At 39.2% G+C, this 7,339-nt stretch overlaps 1 pseudogene across 1 annotated transcript in view; it reads left to right on the top strand.

The window, feature by feature from the left end:
- The first annotated feature begins 6,625 nt into the window (after positions 1-6,625).
- Positions 6,626-7,339, top strand: part of LOC308283753 (class I histocompatibility antigen, F10 alpha chain-like) — a 313,784-nt pseudogene continuing 313,070 nt past the window's right edge. Inside the window, exon 1 of the transcript XR_013963338.1 lies at positions 6,626-6,744. The product of XR_013963338.1 is annotated as a class I histocompatibility antigen, F10 alpha chain-like (transcript). The remainder of the gene's footprint in view (positions 6,745-7,339) is intronic.

Below are 7,339 nucleotides of genomic sequence, written 5' to 3'. Positions count from 1 at the left end.
ATAAAATAGACGTAGACAGACAGATATCTCCATATATGGGCATAAATGGACACACGCAAACAGGTATAATGGGGTTTGCATTAAAGGGCGGGGCATTCATTCCCTATTTACATTGTTCCCGAGTTGGCCAGGGTGCCGACTAGACGCTCGGCCGGCCGAGCTTCTAGTTAAATATAATGTAGGAAGATAACTGAGTACAGAGACAGTGCCAGTGGCTCAGCATGTGCAGCCTGGCCTCACTTATTGTGATATTATCCTTATGTACACACCCTCCTTCTGAATGACACCATGCACACAGCTTTGTTCATTTTACGGGAAAATTATGAACGGGAAAATTATGAACCTGAGATGCATTTCCTTAAGATAATACTTGGTGACGCGATTTGTTGAAATAATGATATAATATAAAAAGATCTTTAGTCATGATTTCAGAAAAATATACATACATACCGGTATATATATATATATATATATATATATATATATATATATATATATATATATATATATAAATATATATATATTGTAGCTATATTGATATAGCATGTTTTAAATAGGGTACATTAAGTGGTAATGTTTTGTAATTATAATACAAATCTACAAAGTTATTTAGTAACAGTGAGTTAACAGCGTAACCAAGGAAAACACACACACACACACACACACACACACACACACACACACACACACACACACTCACACACACACACACACACACACACACACACACACACACACACACACACACACACACACACACACACACACACACACACAACACACAAAAAGCTTTGTTCACTTTACGGGAAGATTATGAACCTGAGATGTATTTCCTCAACTTGATATGTCTATACGATTGCTGATATATTATATGATATACATACTGTATGTCTAACATGTTGTTCAAAAAGAGGTCATTGATACTGTAGTGCTTGGACTCCCTGTGATGTGATGGGATGATGATGATAATGTAATATGATCAATATGATGATGATTATGGTATTATAACGGTAATGATAATAATTATAATGCTTATAAAGCAATATGTACTGTAGGAATATAATGGCTGTTGTTTGTACTCTGTTCATTTGTTACAAAGTTAATTCTTTATCGCTAGAAGCTTGTCTAGTCAGGGGCCGGCCAACTCGGGAACGATGTAAATAGCCCCACACACTCGTAGCTGCCGATGCATACTTATTTTATTATGACATGCACAGAGAGGACCAACGTTTCGGACGGACAAGCTGCCTTCTTCAGGGTAATAATAACAATGGTCAAGGATGGCACCCGTAGCCGGTCAGCAGGGAGTGAGACTCAATCAAGCCATGTACTAGTGGAATGAAGCAGAATAACAAGCATAAAGCCAATCACAATATATACATATATATATATATATATATATATATACCGGTATATATATATCTAACATATAATTTTCCGAATGTCTGTCTGTCTGAGTGTCTGTCTGTCTGAAACCGCGTTTCTCATCAGTGGCTGGAGCAATTGATCTGAAATCGCATCACCATCAGCATATGAACACACCTGACATAACTGTGAAGCCCGTTTGTCACTTTCACAAATCGTATGCTGTATAATTGCATTTTTATGGTGTATCTATATCTATTTAGCCTACAGTACCTTTTGTCACCACACATGTTAAGGGAGGGGCGCTGTTGTTCAGGCCATGCACAATCACACACAAACCCACACACACACACACACACACACACACATGGGGGGGGGGGGGAGTGTGTGTGTGTGCAGGCGGGCAGGCGGGCGGGCGGGCGGGCGGGGGGGGGGGGTTCTTCTGGCCCTGTTACATATGTTGTCCAAAATCATGCAGATCGGTACACAGTATCTCTGTAGCCGTTAAATGGAAAGGGTATTTCTTACATTGATGCTCCTACATATTAGCATGCAAGCACCAGTTAAAGTTACTTTCCATCCCTCATATACTGTGTGCACAGTGCACATCCCATAATCCACACACTGCACATCATTTCGGAGCTCATATCTTTGAACGGGTAAGGGCTAGTATATATAATACAGTGCCAAAATACACCAAAAAGCATAATGCAATATAGTGAAAGACATACTCATTTATATCATGTGCTATAGGGAGGCATTGGCATAATGCCTGGTTTATTTCACATCATTGTGACAAGGGACTAATAGCCTAGCCCTAGGATATGCTAGTAAGTATGATATTCTGAGTCTATATTCTGAGTCTACAACAGCCATATTGGTGTTAAAGTTGAAAGTTGGGGTCCCATTAACTTTACTCTACAGGAACAAAATGCACAAACGTAATCTGCTAAAGTAGCATGTGTGAGGAGTCAAACTAGGGTGTTTTTCATGATTCTGAATCCATTGCAAGCATTTGTGTTGCACCCCAACTACCTCCTTCTCATCAAATCTCACCCTTCTCATTCTCTATTTCTATTTTTTTCCCCAGGAACCCAGGGGGTGTCGGAAAACAGAGACAACCGCTCCACGGCATCGATGACCGTCCTCTCCAGAGACTATACACCCCCACCAGGGACGTGCTGGCCATTGGGAAAAGCATGTGTTTTCACAAAAGTAGTGAAAACAGCGGATCTACAAGCATACAATGCCTTGCGGTGCGAGGCGTTGTGTGCTTGTAGATCGGCTGTTTTCACTAGTTTAAATCATTTTTAAAATGATAAATACAAAACAAACGGTTTTGGACATGCAAGGTTTTGACGAAGACGAAATATAAATCATGTACAGTAATTGGCCCACTGGCTTGTCACTTGTCATGATCTGAAATGGCACATCTTTGAGTAGCAGCATGCAATGAGGGCCTCTCCAACTCTTTTTCCCGGGCTGAATCAGGGGCCCAGCATGTCCCTGACTCCCACCCTGAGTCTCGCCCTACCTGGGTTCCCCGTCCTTCCCTCATCCATTCATATTTTGTTCAATAAAATGTGTTAAACTCGAGCAGAGGTCTGGTCTCTTACTAGTGAAGATTAAATTAAAACAAATAAAAGATACATACCGCTGGAACTCATCGCTTTGAAGTTGTCTTTTGCACTGTGTGTGTGAGAGAGAGAGAGAAAGAGAGAGAGAGAGAGAGAGAGAGAGGGAGGGAGAGAGAGAGGGTTGTTAAAGACAGATGATGCTCACAACCAGGGCTCGCAACCAGTCCCCATTTTTAAACCAATCCAGTATGTTTGATTTGTGCAGGGCTGAGCATGGATCAGATTGTAAATAACCATTTATTTATTTCACAGCAGATATTCTACACTCTACACATTACATTTAAAATCCTTAACCCTTAAATTCAATTAATTATTTCAATGGACTAAAATCTTTGGCCTTCGTGCTCTCAAAAAGTGGACAACGCCAAAGGCTAAGTGGCCTTGCCCCTAAAATGACGAAATTCCAGGCCTGCTTACACCACAGGTTTTTCATCACATAATGAATAAATATGCTCTTCGGAGAGCATATCTAGGAGCTTTACAGGGGAAAGTGTGTTTTGAAGAAAACACAAAATTGTGGGAAATTTTCTCTGGCACAAATGACCGGGGGTTGTTGTGGTATTATAGAACCAAGGAATCCAGGGAAAAAAGATTTTGATTGCAAAACCTACAAGAGGTTAGAGTGAGGTCAGTTTGGAAAATAAAATGGGTCCGAGCCCGAGGTTCTTCCTTGGCATACAGGGAGTGCGCATGGAAACTTTCACAGCAATGCTGGGTTGATGTGATTTGTGTCATTTTGTGCCAAACGGGCCGCTCCTGCAGACTTTGAAAGCCATTTAAGGCCATTTGGAATACAAAATCTGACAGATACCGCTAGATCACGTGACCACAAAGATAATATTCACAATTTGCATGAGAATTTCAACAAAAACTGTAACAGCAAAATGTTTGTTTTGAAGAAAACTCAAACTCAACTTTTTTTTTGCAAAAGGATGAAGTGGGATTTTATTGCGCAACCATGAGTCCAATATGAAAAAAAAATGTGGTAAATAGTGTGTGCAACATTTCACGCAACACCACAACGTTGCAACTTAGCAGAGATTCCTGCTTCCTTCAGAGTCATCACCCACCTGAGAACAGGACAAGGAGACCTGATGACGAGACGATTCTCCTGATTGCTGTGATGGTTTTATGACTGATGTTTGAGAGCAGGGAGAATCTATCAGTGGATATGAGATAATAAGTTAACAAGTTCTGTCAGTCCTGGTAACTACTCTCACGTTTATTGCGGAAGTGGTTTACTGGTGCCACTAAAAACCCATCGATCTTTACAAAAATATTTATAACAATTATGTTAAGCCCATAACCAAGAGATAGAGATGTTTCAAAAAAGTAATTTTCCTTCAAAAATCAAATACCTGTATGTCCCTTAAGCTATCAGCGTGCCGTGGAGGCACAACATTTTATCACCAGCATATGAATCATATAATGTTTGATGACTTGAATGAACTGTTGACATAAGTTGTGAATTGATGTCCTGAACAAAACAATCATCATCCAGCACTTATTGCTTCTGAATATGTACAGTAAATAACACTGTAGACATGGACATTTATACATTTACAACTGTTTTCATTTCTACCATTACGTTTGGATCTTCTGGTGATATTATTATTTACGTGTTACCCAATTACACACGCACGCGCGCACACACGCACGCACGCACGAGAGAGAGAGAGACACACACCACAATACAGTACTCAAGCACATACAGTACAGTATATACACACAGTAACACACGTATGACATCAACATGAAGACATGTATGCATACTGTACATACACTGTATGCACACTCACACACGCAATCCTTTTTTGATTTTCTTGTGATGTAAATACTGTAATGCTATTCTCCTGCTATGTGTGTTTAAGGCTGTTGGGTTGGTAGCATTGTAAAACTAACCGTAACCCAAGTAAAGATATCTGTAAATGTTGCTGAATTCTCTAATATGAAATAGATTAGAATACATAAAATATAATACAAAATAATCATATTTGAACAGGAGATCCCCCATCCTGACAAGCACTTGGAATGTAGGAGTTGAGGCATTGTTTGTCTCGGTTCCACAGATAAACATTATGGAAATATAGGAGATCGGATATTTAGCCAGTGTTTGACCAGTTTTTATAGTAGTTTGTTGATTACTTTTGATGCAGTTTTTATGTTTTCTTTTCTCACTAAACTGTCATCTGGGGACCCCCTCAAAATCATGTGGGGACCCCCCTGTGGGTCCCGACCAGTTCTCCTTTATGTTTATGAGACCACCGCACCTGCAGTCAACCCTGAACAAAGGACAAAGAAGGATGGCAACAGTTTAACCTGGACGAGAGAGAGTTTTACAGCAATGTTTCAAAAAAGCCGATCAAAATAGCAGATCTACAAGCTCACAACGATGCTATGCATTGTGAGATAAAGATGGATGGATGGATAGATATGTTCCTTTATGCACAATCAATAATAATTCTGACAGGATTCAATAATATGCATGACAGATACACTCCATTCAAAACAGATGCTATAGAATAGATCCTGTGAATCCTCTCCATGCTCCAGTCCGTATGTTTCTAAATGTCCACCATTGTTCCTGAGTGCAGTGACGACCACCCTGTCATATCAGTCATCATATCACCTGATGCTCCTCATTGCCCAACACACTAGACCAGAGGGATTTAACCCAAATGACAAGAGACCCAAAGGAGAAATCAGATGTTTCCCCCGGACCCAAACTAGTGAAAATATCAGCTCTACAAGCTCACAACACAATTTTCATTTCTTCTTAAACATTTGTTTTGTAATTTAGGGAATTTCTTTGGTTATTTTATTCATTAAATTCTTTTTGAAACATTTGAAACAACATCACCCTGGGCAACTGGCTACTGTGTAGGCAGACAGACAGTCTGCATTTGAAATGTCATAGAACACAGTAGGCCTACTAAGCAAGATTAATTGTGAGTGTTGTAAAGTAACTGTAAGTACATGTACTGTAGGCTACTTTCGTTTTTGACATGTTTTTACTTTAACTGAGTATTTATTTTTCAATACCCTAGGCTACTCCACAAATATCGTACCTAGATAAATTTGATCATTTTAAAATCATTTTAAAATGTTCTGTGCCAGGAACCCCCCAGAAGATTTTTCAAAATGTTTCAAAAGTAGCAGATGCACAATCCTTGTACATTTTCTATTTTTGAATAGCCAACATATAAAATAATAGATCTGGTTAAAATACTATAGGCCTTTTAACTACTTTAGCTAGAGACACCCTGGAAACCCCCCAAGGACCACTGGGGGTCCCCGGACCCCACTTTGAGAACCACTGGACTATATAACCTGTGATGGGCTCCATGGAGCTAATTAACATATCATCATGGCTCTAATTTTAAATGAGTCTGGAGTTGTGATGTGATAGGGTTGATTTAGGAAACAGTTCAAATATCGCTTCTACCAAACAATAACAACACGATGCTGTCACAGTCAAACTCTCATTCTACTAGTTTTACTTTCAAGTTAACAACCTGTGTTGGTGGAATTCTCCTGGAAACGCATGACAACAGCATTTGGTGAATTTCTATTGGCTGCTGGCACGTCGTCGTCATGATATGGAGGCTTGGAGTGAAAGTGTGGAGACAGACATGGAGAGAAACAGTGGAGGAACTTTTATTTAGCTTATTCTAACCCACCGTCAACATGAGAGAGTTTATTCTACTGTTGCTGTTTTACCACCTAGATGTGGCATCTCCAGGTAAAGTTAATGCCTCGATTCTTAAACTGTTGTAGTGATTTTATTGACTTCAGGCTAATAGCGCTGGCTGGGAAATTACCTGGCTTTATAAAAATTAATGCTGCGTTGCTTGGTCGTGATTGAATAAGTTAAACCCCGTCTTAGTATAATCAAGTTACTCCAGCTTAGACTATTAATACTTTATTAACACTTCCTTTTTTTACTCAGAGTTATTGGCTGTATTTACGCAGTTTCTATTCTAGTGTTTTAATCTAACGTCTCAATTCTTCATGACTGTAACAATACTGACAGTAGCCACTGGAGGGCGCTAGGAGCCGTGTTATTTTAACCTGAAACCATGTTTCAATTATAATTAAATATAACAAATATTAATCCATTAAATTCATTTCAAAATCATAGCATGTTACATTTTAAATGTAAAAAATTGTTTCCTTATATACTTAGATTATAACATAATATAATTCTCCCATGTCTGAACAGGCCTACTTCAATAATAAGTTCACTACAAAGACAAACAGAGACAAAAAAGAAAGAGTAAAAACAAATACCTACAGAAGGACAGGTGCACAGTCTGCACACAGACAGGCAGACAGAG

This window comes from Nannobrachium achirus (genome assembly GCF_963921795.1).
Source record: "Nannobrachium achirus genome assembly, chromosome: 4".
Lineage (NCBI taxonomy): Eukaryota > Metazoa > Chordata > Actinopteri > Myctophiformes > Myctophidae > Nannobrachium > Nannobrachium achirus.
The sequence above is the reverse complement of the archived record's forward strand: the minus strand, read 5'-3'. Positions and strand labels throughout refer to the sequence as shown.